The following is an 18558-nucleotide window of genomic DNA, read 5'->3' on the forward strand; positions in this document are numbered from 1 at the left end:
AAAAAAAAAAAAAAAAAAAAAAAAAAAAAAAAGCTGGTATCTGATGCTGGGTGAGAGCAGAGACCACATGTGGAGCAGATCCATCTCAGAACACGGAGAAAGATCAAAGCAGGGGCTGGACAGTTTCAGGGGGCAGGCAAGCGGGGGAGTCTTGCATTCTCAGAAACCCTGCCTGAGTGCCAAGAGCCTTTTTCTAGGTACAGAATAGTTGTAGAAGAGGCTACGTGGGGAACGGTGGCTCACAGGACACACAGGTGTGATTTATTATGTGCCTGTGAGGATGCCAGTGATGACAAAAATGTTAATAATGACAGTGATAATAATAATGATGATGATGTTGATGAGGACGACAATTAACCCCATTTGGTGAAAATTAACAAAGCCTACACATGTTTATCCGTCTGTTGTCTTGACATGTCCAGTATCGTTCCACCTTTTATCTACAGTAGCATCTTGATTTTCCTCTGGATACATTTTTTTCTCCATGATCAGTCCTTGTTAACTGGGTGGAGTCGAGCCAACCCATAATCCAGAGTTTCAAACCTGGACACGCTACTTAAACTTGGCTGATGGGAATATGGTATTTCCCTGGCTACAGCGATTGGCTGAGGAGTAGGCATTTAACCTAAACTGTGCCAAGCAAACCCCAAAAAGGCCAATCTTAAGACTATTGGTAAAGAAACACTCTCTTTCTGCGGGTAGAATATAAGTCTAGAGCTGCTTCAAGAGAAAGTTTATCTGAAAATAAAGCAATTTTGGAGGACAGTAGAAGAGAGAGACAGAGACAGAGGGACAGAGAGGGATAGAAACATGAGAGAGACAGAGACAGAGAGATTTCTGATGATGTCATTTGAGAACCTGGCTTCTGAAGTTAGATGTACTCAAACTTTTCAGTTACACCTTGAACCAATCAATGCCTCCTTGTTTTTTCCCCTTAAGTTGGAATTCAATGAATGTCTGTCATTTCCAATCAAGAGTTCTAATAGTGTATCTCTTACACAGTCCGTACAATAACCCTGTGAGGTAGATATATTAATATATGTGAGACATAATATTGTCCCTTTTACAGATAAGGAAGCAAGCTCAAAGTGAAAAGTGCCTGCCTCTATCTGCAGAGCTTGCAGAGGGCCAAGTTCACTGAAAATCAAACGTTTTTCTGGCTCCAGGTTCAGTGAGATGCACATTCCGTGCCCTGGATGATTTCCACGTTCCTTTCCAGCTCTCAGATTCTATTTCTCTGTCCTCACTGCCTCAGAGTTGGACAGGTGCCTGGTCAGGGGCAGCAGGTAGTGGACCAGCTGCTGCCTGGGTCAGGAGCCCAGCATGTTCTCAGGGACACAGATGGTCTAGAAGCCTTGTGCATGGACAGGGAGCCTGAGGCGGGGGTGGACACTGGTTCCTGGAGAAAAAGCTCATTCCAGACTCACTGATGCCCAGCACTGGGCTCTAAGCCCACAGGGTACCGGCTTGGTATGACTATTCTCTATGTGCCCAGTGCCCAGCGTGCAATGTCTGTTTAACTCAGCCCTTGAGAGCTCTTAACGCAACTGGGGGGGAAACCCCCTTGGTGATCGTGACTGTCTCCTTGGACGTGTGTGTGTGTAGCAGGGAGAAACATGGCAAACTCTGGAAGCTCACCCTAAATTTTTAGCACCCAGGGGAGCCCTGGAAAATCTTGTTGAACTGAGATGAATAAATATCTTAAACCCCTTGGAGTCACTAGACCCACCACTCTAGAATTACAACTCTTTGATTTCTATAGGATTAGTAAAATAATAGATACCACAATTAAAATACCACTACTAATTACTAGTTAGCACCATTTATTGAACAGCTACTATGTGCTAGGTACTAGCTTGGGGCTTTACATTCGTGACCTCATTTGATTCTCAGTATAGTCCATGAAGAGGTATTTTTATTTATTTCCACTTGATAGAGGAAGAAGTAGAGGCTGAGAGACATGAAATCGCGCATATGCAGAGCCTCGTGGAAATGCATATCAACAGAGCTAGGAATTTCTACCCAGATCAGGATGATCTCACAACCATGGCTTTTCCCACTATACCTGTTCTGCTGTCAATTATTGAATTGAGTAAGAATAATCAAATACCCTCAAGGCAGAGCATGGCTTTCACTTGATTTAAGCAGCTAGAACCGATCCGTTTCTAAGATGCCATCTCTTCCATAGGTCTGAATGTCTCTGGAAATCTGGCTGCCTCTCAAGCTTATTAAATGGTCAACACAGAAGCGTTCATCTTTCTGACTGCAAACCTGATCCTCCTCCTGTCTTCCTCATCTTACTGGGGACAGGGTGGTGACAGTTGGTCAAGACAGAAACCTGGATATCATCAGAGATTTTTCTGTTTCATTCCTCATGTCTAATCCATTGTTAGGTCCGGTATGGTCCCCCCCATCCCCACCTTCCTCCCCATGTTAGTTTAAGCCTCATCATCTCTTGCCCTGGTGACTGCAGCAGCCTCCTCCGTGGTCTCCCTGCCTCCTTTCTTCTCCAATTCTCCATTCTCCATGTCAACTGCTCAAGTGACCATTCTTTAGCACAGATTCAACCTCAATCAATCCTCATTGCCTGGAAGATAAAGTCCAAATGCCTTAGCCTGGTATCCAAGACCTTCACAGACTGATGCCTGCCCACTTCCCAGACACCTCTTCTACCAGATCCTCTTCTCTCTCCATCCTCCCACAACATATGCTCTTACGACTTCCTGCCACCAGTGTGAGACAGGAGGCAAGAGAGGAGAGCCCTGAAAGTGAGAGAAGAAGAGATGGCTGTGACAACGAGCTGTCCATTTCCGGCACAGTGGCCCTACCCAGTAGTAAAAATAGGCTGTTCAGTGTTTGCAGGGTCGTGCTAGTTCTTTCCTTCCTTTTGGGAGGAGAAGGGAGGCAAGGACCAGGCCAGAGCATGGGCCGGTCCCCACTCTACATGGATGCTGTGGGAAGGGGCTCAGAAGTATAAAATGGTCTCCATCTGGCTTCCACTTAACCGTCTGCCTCGATAAATGACTCTTCCCTATTCCCTGAAGCTGGTGGCGGGCGAAAGCCAAGGCCAATAGCTTACTCTCCAGTTGAGTTGACACGAGTCCTTATGCTCTGCCAGTTGAGCTGCAGTGTAGCAGGAATCATTTGTATTTGTTACCTTGAAATCACTCATTTTTATGGAGTGTTTCCAAAGCATTCAACTTAGCTTTCATAGGAATGACCACTTTCTCTTTTTTGCACTCATACTTTATCAGTCCACATCATATTTAACTAAATAACACAGTTACAATAAGGAGTACAATACAAGTAAAATATAGGGAAGAAAGTTCCATTTCTATGAGAAGTAAGTTGAATGAAGTTGAATGACTCCATAAAGGTCAGTTGCTAAAAAAATTTTTTGTCCAGTTATGTGTGGGTGAGAGACCTGTAAAGTATCAGGAAAATAAGCAGAAAATTCCAGAAGGTGTCGGCACTCAGGTTGCTTTTTCTTCTTTCATTTCGAGGGTGCCTGAAGTATAAATGTGAGACATATTATGGCTATGGTTTATGGAGAAAGAGATGCAGAATTCCATCAACAGACTAGTCTTAAAGGCCTCAGGCTTCCATCTAAATATGTTCAGATACATGTACATTTACATGCTTTAAGTTAGAACAAGATGTTTAGGCAGTAGTATGGGCCTGTGTATTTGAGTCCTGAGCCCACCCCGCCATTCATATGTTGAAATTCTAATGCCCAGTGTGATGGTATTAGAAAGTGGGGCCTTTCCACAGTGATTAGGTCATGAAGGTGGAGCCCTCATGAATGGAATTAGTGTTCTTATAAAAAGAGACCCCAGAGAGCTCCCAGGCCCTTCTACCATGTAAGGACACAGCCGGAAGGTGCTGCTATGATCCAGGAAAGGAACCTTCACCAGAACATGGCTATGCTGACACCATGATCTCGGACTTCCCAGCCTCCAGAACTGTGAGAAATAAACTTCTGTTGTCTATAAGCTATCCGATGAGGGATTTTGTTATACCAACCTGAACAGGCTAAGACAGGCAGCGGATATTCTGTTGTTTAAATTACTTCCTGCTTTAATGGACTTTTTTGATTAACCAGTCAACTCCCAGCCCCAGCTGTGTGAATTCAGTTATAATCACCATACACAGTGCAGGGAGCTTAGAAGTTGGGAGACCAGATAATAGATAGACATAGATACAGAGATAGAAAAGTAGAAATATAGACAGAGATACAGAGCGATACATACACAATCACCACTCTTCCATACCCAGCTCGTGAGAATGCTCTGTGTAGGGGGCTTCCTGCCCCCTCCCCAGGCGAAGTCATTCACTGTGTCATTTGTGCCCTGTTTCACATTCCACATTGCATTGCAACTATTTCTTTTGTGTTTTGGATAGTCAGAGATAAACTTGATGAAGTAGAAGGAGCCCAAGTTTTGAGACCAGACAGACTTGGGTTTGAATTTCCATTCTATCCCTTCCTGGCTGTGTGACCTGGGACAATACTCACAACCCCTCTGAACCTGAACTGTGACCTTCAACAGGGGCACATATAAAGAGCCGAATAAATAAATGGCCATTGTTATAAATCTTATTTGTTATGGGACACCCTCCTGTTTTGTACACTTCTGTTGATGCATCATTTTTCTCTGGAGCTCCCCAAGTGCATGACAGTGTCCTATTCAACTTTGTCTTCTTAGTGTCCCTCGATCAGAGTAAGAATCCACTGAGTTTGTAGAATTAAATCATCTTGTACTTCCTTGATGTTAATAATTTTTGAATCATCATCAGAGGCCTTAGGGTGCTTCCTTGAAAGTTTCAAGGGGGATGAGGGGAATGAAAGAGGAGTCAGAGTTGGGAGGAAGACAGAGGGAGAGAAAGAGAGATGCAGGACCTGGGGCGCCTGGACTGGCCTCTCCCAACCCCCCCCCCCCCCTGGGGCAGTTAGCTGCCAGTGACTAGGTGGAAGGACACTGCTGTGGCAGGTTCCTGGGATGCTGGAGCAGACTGATGGAGACGAAGCTGCTCTGTTACCCAGAATATCACGTTCTGTCAGTCGCTCAGGTCCCTCTGGCTGGGAATGAAGCTGGTGCCAGGAGCCCCAGGGGAGGCAATAACAGATGCACTGATGGGGGCAGGGAGGGAATGGTGGCATTTTCTGAGGCCTCGCTATGTCTTCGGCACGGTGCTGGTCTCTTTTACACCCATCCTCATTTCCTGTTCGTGTCGACCCCAAGGAGTGAAGCAGTAATTATATTGCCAAGTTAAAAAAGAAAAAATGAAGGCCAGAGAAGCTAAGTATACCAGCCACAGTCACACAGCTATGAAGAGGGTTTGAAACCAGATCAGCCCGAACCTGTGTACTAGGCTTTTTTCTTCTTCTTTTTAAACAAGGTGACTTCCAGTCCATTCTGCTTGGGCAGAGCTGACCAAGAACACAGGATCCTGTGGGATAAATAACCTTAGGGTTCTTGTCAGGATCTTCACTGATGTAGAGTCAGGACCCCAGTGCAGAGGTCCCAGCTCTGCCATTTCCTGGCTTTTTGACCTGGTCAAGCTTTTTCACCTCCCTGAGCCGTACTTCCATCACCTGCAAAAAGGGGCAATAATACATATCCCGACTACCAAGTGGACATGTTGGGAAGATGGAAAATATGAATAACAGTTATGGTGTACTTGTCCTGTGTCGGGCACGGTGACAAGCCCCTGCACGTGTTATTGCATTTAAACTTCTCGCAGGTCTAGGGGTAGAGGTTGTTGTTAGCCGCATCTAAAGAACGTGGAAAACGAGACTTTGAAATGTTACATAACCTTCTCCCCAATCACACAGTTAGAGTTGGAGCCAGGCTGCATTGCAGACCGCCTGCTGCAGAGCCTGAATGCTTGCCCTTCCCTAAAATGTGTGTAAAATAGCTTTTTAGAATGTAAAAGAAGAACAGAAATCTATTACTTATTAAAGTTACAATGTGGCAGGTCTTCTGCTTATAGCTTCACCTACATCTTTTCACATACTTCCCGACTGCCCTGGAAATCAAGGCCCGGCACACTGTGGCTCAGAGAGGCTAATTCACCTGTCCAAGGTCACACAGCCAAAACGGATAAAAACCAGGCTCCTTGAGCGCCTGGGATGAGGTCATGTCCTCAGCGGCACTCCTGTGCTTCTGCCTGGAGACATCCCTGTTGATGCTGCTGTTTTGTTTTTCTTTTAATAGTTTCACTCATGTTTCAGCTCGGCTTTTCTGTCCCGAGGCGCTTTAATCACCAAGGGCCCTGTTCCAAACGTGCCATGCATAACTAATGAAGGAAATAAAGAACGCCTGCTGCTTCCACCACAGAGCTGAGCCAGGGGCCAGGTGCAGTGGGGGATGCGGGGTGCAGGGAAGTTGCAGACATCTCTGGGGTTAAAGCCCGGCTCTGCCTCTGTCCTGCTGTGTGACCTCTGACAGGCCTCTTAAGCTCTCTGTATTTCAATTTCCTAATTTGCCGAATGGGGAGGAAGGCTTCTTGGCAATCCTCACAGAGATGGCCAAATCAAACGGTTCTGCAGACATGTTTGGGGAAATGTGAGCAGTTGGACAAGGCAGGCTGAGGGAGTGATGATGATGACTCTTTATTACCTGTGCGGTTTAGCTGGATGACCTTCTATCTGTTCCTCACCATAGTCCAGCCAGAAAGCACCAGGAGTCCTGGTTTACCGAGGCTTAGAGGGGAAGGGTCCAGCGCAACACTCCGGAGCTAGGATCACCGAGCATACCTCGTGTCTCCTGAGCCGGTGCTTTTCACCTCTAGGATGAAACTCACCTCTAGCATGAGCAAGTGCCCCAGGCTGTTCTTCATAAGCCCAGCAGTTCCCCGCGGAGGAGGTTTTTCCTTTGAGTGGGAACTCAAAGACCTGTAAAGCTCCTGCCTGCTCAAGAGATAAACAAACTCTTGCCAGCTGGAGCAGAGGGGGGCCTGGTGCCTCTCTGGCCCCACACGTGCAAAGCAGACATCCTCAGAGACACTCAGGGTGGACGGAGGTAGGGAGTGGTCTCGGAGGGAAGTGTGCTGAAGCTAGGCCCACTGTGAAAAGAGCAGGGGCCACCCAGAGCCTGGAGGTGGGGGGACAGGCGTGGGACAGGAGAGCATCCCTGTGACAGTGGTAGACGTTGGAGTCTTTCAGCCACCCAGCAGCATCCCCATGTTGTCAGGATTGCAGGCCCTGGTGGCTGGTGGGATCGAATCCTAGTCTTGTCACTTCCCAGCTGTGACCTTGAGCAAGTGACCTAACCTTTCCTAGCTTCTCTTTCCTCGTGATGATACTGTTGCCTCATAGGCTGGTCCTAGATGTAGAGTGAACACATATAAAAGGCTCAGTGCCATGCCTGACAAGCTGTGAGCACTCAAGGCATTCCAGCTGATATTAATGTTTGCAAAAGTAGAGTCTGAATGTCCTCCCATCCATACACTGGTCCATCTGTCCATCTGCCCATTTGTCCTTCCATCCATCGGTAAGTCCATCCATCCGTCTATTCTTCCATCCATTTATTCAGTGAGCTTTCGCTGAGCCCTGCCCATGTTCTAGGTCTTATCCTGCCAACCACTGGGGTTCTGAGATTAAAAACAAAATCAAAAAGAATGAAATCACACAGCTCTTGTTCCCCGGGAGCTCATAGTTGAGTTTCGGGGATGCATGTGTGTGTCAGATCAGGGCCTTGTCAGGAACATTTCGAGAACTGTTGAGGGCTCAGTGAAGGGAGGATTCACAGGGTGGGGGACCAGGTTAAGGTGCTAACAAGAGATGGTGTAGAACCAGGGGAGTCGTTACCACCCTCAGGGGACAGAGGATGAGAGGAAGGAGTGTGTGTCCCTAGGAAAAGGAACTCAGGCACTACCAAAGCGGGGGGGGGGGCAGGGGGGGGCAGCAGGGAGGAAGCCGGAGACGCAACACCCACCTCACTCTCCTCCCCACTCCATCCTTAGCTGGTGCCCCATATTTGCTGAACCAACCAGATTCAGAGGGCGAAGGAACCCAGCTGAGAGCAAGGTGGCAAGGGGTAGATGGGAAGGGGCAGTCAATTTGGAATATCCACCATGCTCTGTACACAGCCAGGCATGGTGTGTGTGTCTTGCATGGAGGGATGGTTCTGTGGCGTCACAGCAGAAAGCCCCTTAAATGCTGGTGGGAGGTGATGAGGGCTTCCCGGAGGACAGGACACTGGAGTTTAGGGATAAGTAAGAGTTTTCCAGTCAGAGGAGAGGCAGACAGCATCCTGATAGAGAGCTGCCTGAGCATGGAGGTTTGGACGCAAAGCATGGAGAATGGAGGGCATGGTGAAAAGTGTCAGCATGGGGGCGTGTGTGCAAGAGGAGGGGTGGGGGAAACAGAGGCTCTCTGAGGACAGAGGGTGCTTGCTGGTGGTCCCAGAGCAGGGAGGGGAAGGGCTGAGATTAGATCCAAATCCCAAGGACTGCCCAGGTCTCTTCTCCTCTCTAGGACTGCATTTCCCAGCTAGAGCAATTTTTGAAAAATTAATTTTTAATGACACCAGTAAGCCCTGAATATATTCTCTGGTCAAAAATGAAAGCACTACGGATCCATCACTACTGCTGCACTGTGTGCCCCACGGCCAGGATTTGATCTGTGACTTCCAGTCCTTTAGTAGATCTCAACCGGGGGCAATTTTGCCTTCCAGGGACATTTGGCAACGTCTGGAGACATTTTTGATTGTCACAACTGGGTGTTGGTGCTACTGGCATCTAGTGGGTAGAGGCCAGGGATGCCACTAAACATCCTACAATGACAGGACAGCCTTACACAATGAAGAATTATCTAGCACAAGATGTCAGTGGTGCTGAGGTTGAGAGATGCTGGTCTAGGCTAGTTCTTAACTTGTTCTTTCACTATTGTCCCCCTAAAGAATTTCTCTCTCTCTTTTTTTTTTTTCCTAAACATTAAAAAAAATACTAAACACATCTCCCCTCCCCCATGAAGTATTTTAATACTGTAGATATACTGTTTATCTGCTATGTGTATCTGTGCTTTACATACAAGAAGGGTAAAATTTCTTAGCCCCCCCAAAAATTAATTTTCAACCCCTTCTTGGTAATAGTACCATCATTGAGAATGCAGGGTGTGTGTATTTACACAGCAGCCACACTCTTTGTGTGTGTGCATTTTATTTTATCTTATTTTATTTTATTTGTGTGTGTGTACATTTTAATATAAATGGTACCATGCTATATAAAGAGTTCTGCAACATAGCTTTTCAGGTCTGAGAGAATTTTTTTCTTTTTCCTTTAGGTTCTGCATAATATTCCATTTTATGGAGCTGACATTATAGACAACCATTCTCCTTCTTAAGAACATGAAGGCTGTTTCCAGTTTTTCCCCGAGAATACAAGCAATGCTGCAAACAATTATTTTTAAATTAAACTGTTTATTTTGAGATAATTGTGGATTGACATACACTTGTAAGAAATGATACAGAGAGATCCCATGTACCCTTTACCCAGTTTCCCCCATGGGAACATCTTGCAAAATTATAGTACAATATCAAAACCAGTATATTAATGGTGATACAACTGAGATACAGAACATTCCATTACCATAGGGTGATGTGTATATATATATTATATTATATTAAATGGTATATATAATGGTGTTATATATAATTTATATACTCTCAGAACTTCTCAAATATATATATAATATATGTGTGTATATATATAATATGTATATACTTTTCCTCGCTAGATACTAGTCCTTATTGGATACATAGTTTACAATAGTTTATTCTAGTGTGTAGCTTCTCTTTCATCCTATTGACAGGGTCTTTCACAGAGAAACATTTTTTTTTTAAATTTTAATAAGATCCATCCAATTTATCAATCTTCTCTTTTATGGATTAGATTTTCAGCATCAAATCTAAGAACCCTTTGCCAGGCTCTAGACCCTGAAGATTTTCTTCTATTTTTTTTTCAAAAAGTTTTATAGTCTTACATTTAATATTTAAATCCATGATCTGTTTTGAGCTAATTTTTATATAAGATGTGAGGTTTAGGCTGAGATTTTTTCCCTATGGATGTCCAATTGCTTTAGTATCATTTGTTGAAATCAACTGAATTGCTTTTGCACCTCTGTCAAGAATCAGTTGACTGTATTTGTGAGTCTATTTCTGGGTTTTCTATTCTGCTCCATTGATCTATGTGCCTATACCTCCACCAATACCATATGGTCTTGATTACTGTAGTTATATAATAAGTATTCAAATCAGGTAGAATGGTTTCTCCCACTTTATTCTCCTTTTAAAAAATTGCATTAGCTAATTCAATTCCTTTACCTTTACACATAAATTTAAAATAATCTAATCTATAGCCAGAAGAAACATTGCTTGGATTTTTGTAGTAATTTTGTTAAACTTGTATATTAATTTGGGGGAAAATTGACCTATTATGTTAAGTTTTCCAATCCATGAACAGAGTATGTCTTTCCATTTATTTAGATCTTTGATTTATTTCGTCAACATTTTAGAGTTTTCAGCATACATTTTATAGTTTTCCCATACATGTTTTGTTATATTTATACTTAAATACTTCTCTGTTTTGAGTGTTTCTAAATGACACTGTTTTTAACTTTTGCTTCCACGTGTGCATTTCTAGTATATAAAAATACAACTGATTTTTGTATGTTTATCTTGTATCCTGTGATCTTGCTGAATTCACTTATACTTACTAAGGTTTAGGTTTGTTTTTTGGAGTTTTCTTGTTTGTTTGTATGTTTTAGATTCCTTGGAATTTATTAAAATATAAAATCATAATCATGTCATCTGCAAATACTGACAGTATTATATATTACTTCCTGGACTGTATGTCTTTTATTTCCTTATCTTGCCTTATTGCACTGACTAAAACTTCTAGCACAGTGCTGAATAAGAAGGAAAAAATCAGACATCCTTGTCTTGTTTTTAATCTTAGGGGGAAAACATACACTGGGCTTTCACCTTTAAGTATAGTGTTAGCTGTTGATTACGTGTAGATCCTTTTATCAAATTGAGGATGTTTCCCCCTTTCCTATTTTTCTGGGAGTTCTCAACATGAATGGGTGTTGAATTTTGTCAAACACCTTTTTTGCATCAATTGGTATATCCTGTGATTTTTCTTCTTTAGGCCGTTAAAATAGGTTTCAGTAATTGTTTTTCAAATATTGACCAATATTTGGTTATGGTGAATAATTCTTTTCATATACTGCAAATTCTATTTCTAATATTTTGTTAAGCTTTTTGTGTCTGTATTTTTAAATTTTTTTGGTACTATCTTTATCTGATTTTGGTATAAGTGTAATAGTAGATTCATAAAATGAGTTCAGGACTTTTTCCTCTTTTTCTATTTTCCAGAAGAGATTGTGGAGAACTGATGTTAATTCTTTAAACGTTTGGTAGAATTCTCCAGTGATCCAGGCCTGGAGATTCCATTTTTGGACACTCTAAAATTAAATTAAGAATTTAATATCCTTAATAGTTTTAAGATTATTCAAATGATCTATTTAATATTTGGTGAGTTGGGGGTAGTGTGTGCTTTTCATGGAATTAATCCATTTTATCAGAGTTGTCAATTTATGTGTGTAGAGTTGTTGTGGTATTCTCTTATTATCCTTTTGATGTCTGCAGGGTCTGTGGTGATATCCCTGGCTTCATTCCTCATTCTCTCTTCTTCCCTTTGTTAGTTGTGCCAGAAGTTTGTCAATTTTATTGATCTTTTCAAGGAGCCAGCTCTTTCTTTCATTGATTTTTCTCCATTGTTTTACTGTTTTCAATTATAGTTATTTCTCCTCTTCTCTTTATTATTTCCTTCTATCTACTTGCTTTGGACTTATTTTGCTCTCCTTTTTCTAAGTTCTTGAGGTGGGAGCTTTGATTATTGATCTGAGACTTTTCTTCTTTTCCAATGTATGCATTTAGTACTATAAATTCCTGTCTTAGCACTGCCTTAGTTTTGCCACAAATTTTGATATACCCTATTTCCATTTTCACTTAGCTCAATGTACTTTTTGATACCTCTTGAGACTATCTCTTTGACTCATGAATTATTTGGAAGCATGTTTTGTAGTTTCCAAATATTTAGAGATCTTTCTGTTATCTTTCTGTTATTGATTTCTAGTTTTACTTCATTGTGTTTGACGAGCATACTCTTTGTGATTTCAGTTGTTTTAAATCTGTTGAAGTTGTTTGTTTTGTCTGTTTGCTTTTTTTTTTTTTTTGGTTTTTAATGGCCCAGAATACGGTTTATCTGTGTATATCCTGTGGGCACTTGAAAAGAATGTGTATTCTGCTGTTGTTGAGTAGAGTGTTCTATAAATGTCAATTAGATCCAGTTTGTTGTTTTTGTTAAGCTCTTTAATATTCTTGCTGATTTTCTGTCTAATTGTTATGTCTAATAGCTTTCTCAATTATTGAGAGAGGGTGTTAAAGTCTCCAAATATATATTTGGATTTGTTTTTTTTTTTTTCCTTTCAGTTCTATCAGGTTTTGCTTCATCTATTTTGCAGCTGTGTTTTTTGGTGCATACACATTTAAAATTGCTGTCTTCTTGGTGGACTGACTTTTTTTATCACTATATAATGTCCTTCTCTGTTTCTGGTAATTTTCTTTGTTCTGAAGCCACTTTATCTGATATTACTATCACCACTCCCAATTAATTTAGAAAACTTTTTTCTGGGACCCCAGTGATGTAAATGTTAGATACTTGTTATAGTCCCATATGTCCCCAAGTTTCCTTAAATTATATTTTCAATCTATTTTCTCTCCATTGTTCAGATTGGGTAATTTCTATTACCCTATACTCTTATTGTATTTTTCAGTTCTGAAATTTCCATTTGATTCTTTTTTCATGCTTGTTTACCCTTTGCTGAGCCTCTCTATTTTTCTTCTCAACTTTCTATTTTTTAATTTGCTTCAAGCATATTCATGATTCCTTGTTGAAGCATATTTAGGATGGCTGTTTTAAGATCCTTGTCATACATCTCTAACGTCTTTGTCACGTCAGTGTTAGCATCTGTTGACACCTTTTCTTGTTCAGTTTGAGATCTTCCTAGTTCTTGGTATGAAAAATGATTTGATTGAAACCTAGACATTTTGGGTATTATGTTATGAGACTCTGCATCTTATTTAAGCCTTCTATTTTAGCTGGCTTTTTTTGAAACTTCTCTGGCAAGGGAAGGTGGGTGCTATTCTGTTGTTGCCAGATGGGGATGGAAGTCCAGATTTCCCATCTGGCCCCCTTTGATACCCAAGGTGGTGGGAACTCCTCATTACTGCTGGCTGGGTGTAGGAGTTCCAGCTCCCCATGTGGCCTCCACTGACACCTCCCTGGTTCGGAGGGGTAGGGGTGCCTTATTACTGCTCCCAGCGTGGCCTCCATGACACCATGGGTGGAGGGTGGGCTCATTTCTGCTCTCTGCTTGGTTTTTTTAAACATCAACTGGGGTTGATGGGGTGGGGGATTGGGACACATTCTTAGAGCCTGATGAGGAAGTAGTTCTAGGCTCCCTGACTGGTCTTTGCTGGTACGGCTGAGGGTGGGACGATGGTTTTTCTGGAATAGAGTGATTATTGTCTAAAAGTTTTGTGTCTTTCTTAGTTGTCCCTTTCCCAGTCCACTGGCTAGTGAAAGCAGGCTTTTGTTGAGAGTTTTTGTCTATGCCTGTTGGCATTTCTTGGTTGCTGGCTTCTTCGGCTCTAATTCTGGGATGAATGAGGCAAACAACAGCAACAACAAAACCCAAAACCAAAACAAAACAAAGCAAAAAACCCCAGGGAACTCATCATTGTGTTGTTCCTTGGATTCTGAGATCCCCGGCCATTTGCCTTCTCTCATCTTTTGGAGTCTTTTAATATTTGTTTTATATATTCCATCCAGGGTTTTTAATTGTACTTAGCAGGAGGAATAGGGAAAGTACATCTACTCCATCTTCCTGGAAGCAGGAGTCCTCTTTTGTTGATTTATTTCTTAACATTCCTCTTTATGCAGACATAAGGATTTTGTGTGTGTGTGTGTGTGTGTGTGTGTGTGTGTGTGAGTAGCTACTAAGGAGTGAAATTGCTTGGTCAGGGGCTATGTGTGCTTTAAGTTTAGAATTATCATCTAAGATGCTGTGTTCATTCACGTTCCCACTAGCAGGGTATGCGGGTACCCCTTTCCTCCCATACTCTTGCAATATTCACCACTGTCAAACTTTAGAAATTTTACCAACTTGGGTGAAAAAATAACATCTCACTACTTTACTCTGCAATTTCTTTGATTACTAGGGAGGGTAAATATCATTTTCATAGACTTATTGACTGATTACATGGATTTTACATTCTAAGAAGGGAGAGAGACAAAAAGCAAGCAAGCAGAGTAGCCAGGTAATTTCAGAGAGTGATAAGTATTACAAAGAAAATAAAACAGGGTAGTGGATAAGAGTATAGGAGGTTCAAGAAATGTGGGCCTCTAAAGGAGAAAGATGTGACCATGAGAGGTAGTAACATGGTGCTTAGACAGGGCTGCATACTGGGGGGAGTCTCTCATAGCAGGAGTCTATCCAGAGACTTACGGCAAGGAGGCCACATCCAGAAGGGGACTCCTGCGGGGTGGGCCAGAGATGAGGTTTTATGTCTAGGTGGTGTCACTCAGCATCACGGTGGGGAACCCCTGGGTCAGAGGCCTCTGAAGAGCTATAGTAACTTAGGGTTTTTTTGTTTGTGTTTTGTTTTTGGCCGCACCGTGCTGACATGCGGGATCTCAGTTCCCCAACCAGGGTTGGAACCCGCGCCCCATTCTATGGAAGCGCGGAGTTTTAACCACTGGACCGCCAGGGAAGTCCCAGCAGCTATGTCTTAATAAACACAAGCTCTGTCTTATCAATGGCCAGCAGGCGTTTGGTGTAGTTTTGTGGATTATGCACAGCAGGAAGGCTCTAAACGGCTAAAAATCTGCTTCTTGGTATTTAAAAATAAGTAGATGTATAAAAATTTGAGTTTGATGGGCTTTCAAGCTGACAGGGGTCTCGAAGAAATAACGAAGGGGCCAGTGTACAGTAGCCATCTTTGGCTCATTTAAATAGCACAGAGTTATGGGGGTCAGAGGACGACTTTACATGGGGCAGTCAGGGGAAGCTTTTCTGAAGAGGGGACATTTGAGCTGACACCTGAGGAATGAGAAGGAGGCAGCTGTAAGAAGATACAAAGGCCTTGGAAGTAGGAAAACGCTTAGCATCTGTGTTCAGAAGACAGGACAAAGCCAGAGGGGCTGGAGCTGCGTGAACAAAGATGGGCCCGTGATCAATGAGGTAAGGTGAGAGGACAGAACAGGGGATAGGAGACGCTGGTACGAGTGGATAAGGATAAGTAGTGGATTTCTATTTTAAGCCTAGTACAAAGCCTTTGAAGGACTTTGATTAATATTTTAAACATTCTGGTTTATATTTGGAAAAAAATTCAGGCTGTCATGTGGAGGGAGGAAGGTTGGGGGGTGGGGGGCAAGGGCAGCAGGGAGACCAATGAGGAAGCTCTAGACAATAGAAGGTGGCGGCTTGAATTGGGAGGTGATGTGGAAATGGAGCGAAGTGAGTGGATGTCGGGGGGGCGGGACGAAGCCAGAAGCCTTGGTGATAGGTGGATGGGGAGATGTGAGGAATGGAGATAACCAAGGGTGATTGGGGGTGGGGGGATAGGGTTCCATTCCCTGAGATGGAGTAGTCCAGGAGAGGAGCGAGTTTGGAGGAAATCAAGAGTTGTCGGTATGACTTTCATCCTCCTTGCTGTGTAGTTGCTGGAGGGCAAGATGATTCTTCACTGGGCTGTCGGCTCTATAGATGACCTATTTTTGTGTGTGGATTTAACTGGGGCCTCCTCCCTGTGTGCAGAAAACTCCAGAGGACTCTGTGTAGCCAACCAAGAAAATGAGATACCAGACTTTAAACTGTTATTTAATCAAGGAGCAAAAAGAAATTCTGAATTAGCCTCTGGTGACTGCCTATGAATTACAGTTCCATTTAAATGGCTTCTTCCTAAATGCAGGGTGGTGGAGGGGCGGGTGGGATGGGGGAGAGAGAAGGCAGTGGCGAGTGTCTCGCATCCTGCAAGGCATCGCCTCATCTGCCTCCTCCCAGCAAGCCCATCATGTTTGTTCTGTCGTCCCCACCTTACAGGTGGAAAATCTGAGTCTCAGATGGGGAAGTGACTTGTCCAGGGTCTCATAGCCTGTAAGCAGCAGAACCAGATCAGAATCCTGCTGTCTGGTCTCCAGAGTCTCTTGCTTTGCTGTCCCTATCATGTACCCACCATTCTGTATTCCTCATTTTCTTTAAATTGGCTTAAATTAGAATCCAAACCCCCAACCCATTTGACAGACCAGATGGTCCGTGTCAGCCATTAGGCAAGCAGCCTGCCCCTGGTTTAAGGCAAAGGCCATACATTCTTAGACCTTGCCAAAGCTTCCAAGGGGTATCCTCTGTCACTGGGCATCAGCAGTGCCCATCAGTCACCATGGAGGTGTTCCCAGTCCCGGCTCCAGTAGAACTGGTGGTTCTGTGGTTTCTATGCTGCCCTTGGGACTCAAGGAACTTTGTCAAGGTGGGACCCTGTCCAGGCTGGGGAAGCGTCTCCCACTCCTCTCTTGGCAACTTCAATAAAATTCTCCCTTCTCTTCACTGAAGACCTAAGCAGCCTTGCCTTCCTGCCCCGCCTCGGCCTCCCTGTGTGTCAAGGAGCACAAAATCACCAACTTGTTTGAGACGCAGGAAGAGAAAAACCACAGTAAGTGAAAAGCTCAAATGATTGTCTCCGTCAATTATCCTGGAACACTTCTTTTCACCTCCCTTGGGCTGGGTCCTGGGTGAAGCATGTTGAAACATGTCAGAACAGCCCACAGTGATAGCAGACTAGGAGGCATATTTTTTTTTTTAACATTTTATCATGGACATTTCAAACTTATACAGGAGTAAAGAAATAGTGTAATGAACACTTATGTATCCATCACACCAGTTTCAACAGCTCCTGGCCATTCTTGTTTAGATTAAACAAGAGGTATAGATTATACCTCTACCCATGCTCTCTCTTCCACATGATCTTGAAGCAAATCCCAGACATTGTATCATTTCACCTATAAATATTTTATTTCATGTCTTTAAGAGGTAATTCTATATATTTATAATTTTTATACTAAAGTATAATTGATTTACGATATTATATTAGTTTTAGGTGTATAAAATAAGCAAGCAACAAGGCCAAATTGTTTTAAGGAAGAAAAACTTTCCAGCTGAAAACTTGTGCTTATATGAAAATGGAAGACCATGATCCCCAGTGAGGGATGAGAGATTCTAAGATCTTCCTGATCCTTCCACTGTGCAGGTCAGTCAAGTCCTGTCCCCTCACTGTTTCCCCTTCCTCATCAGCAAAATGCAAATGAGAGTCCCCACTTTACAGATGAGAAAACTGAGGCCCAGAGAGGAAATAGGATTTTTCCAAAGTTATCAGATTTTAGAGTACTTGGGCTAGCTAGAGACAAGGGGTCACTTAAGCAGGCTAATACTTTCGGTTCCTTCAAATTAGTATTTTCTAAATACTTGGTCAACATTTATTTAGAGGTGAGGCTGGGAGCTGCGCAGAGAAGGATGAAGACAGGGGACCCTGGTGGTTGCCTCAGCCTGTCCTTCGCTCTAGCAATTCCATTCTGGTCCCAACTTGCATAACCCACCCAGCAGAACCAAAATCTTGCAGTTACCCTGCCCACTCTCCTTTGAAGGCAGTTTAGCAACCGTCTGTTATTCAGTTTGCCCTGGGGTCTCACTCCTGCCCCAGCTTCTTCAACGATTCCTTCCAGTCCCACAGGGTTTTCTCACTGAGATGAGTAGGGGTGACACAAATGACAGAAAACCCAACTCAGTTGTCTCAGCAAAAGGGAAATGTATTGGTCGATATAAGTCCAATAGAGTCTCCTTCAGGATTGGTTGGATCCAGGGGAAATCTGTCATCCTCTCCTTTCTTGCCTGTTTTCCCTGATGCTGGCTCCCTTCTCAGGCAGTATCTGCCCTCTGGTGCAGGATAGTGGCCTACTTCTGGCTTACGTCATGTCCTTTCATCAGCCCAGCAGAAGGGAGATTCTCTTTCCTGACTCTCGTTGGCTCATTCTGGGTTATGTGCCCATGCCTGAGTCAATCACCATGGCCTGGAGTTGAGATATCCTTGTTGGATTAGATCCAGATCATCTGGCAGTGGGTCAGCCTCTCCCAAACCCCAGTGGAGTGAGACTAGAGGAGTTTTGGTTCCCAGAGGAGAATCAGTAGTTGACTGAGGAAGAAGGATGGATGCCAAGCAGCAAGTAATGGATTTCCACTCTCCAGTTATATTTCTAGGGATATTAAATGTCTCTTAGTTGAGCCGTGGGCAACCACCAGCTGCTCTGTCCTTTACTGCAACATCAGTTGTGTCAGAGCTGTAATTAGAGGCCGGGACTCCCAGCTCTCAGACCATGCTCTTCCTGTCATTTCCCTCCCACTTTCTGCAGGTGTGGTCAGCAGGCAAATCCCCCCTGGGC

The sequence above is a fragment of the Neophocaena asiaeorientalis genome, unplaced genomic scaffold, assembly GCF_003031525.2.
Source record: "Neophocaena asiaeorientalis asiaeorientalis breed wild unplaced genomic scaffold, Neophocaena_asiaeorientalis_V1.1 scaffold268, whole genome shotgun sequence".
In the NCBI taxonomy this organism is placed as follows: domain Eukaryota; kingdom Metazoa; phylum Chordata; class Mammalia; order Artiodactyla; family Phocoenidae; genus Neophocaena; species Neophocaena asiaeorientalis.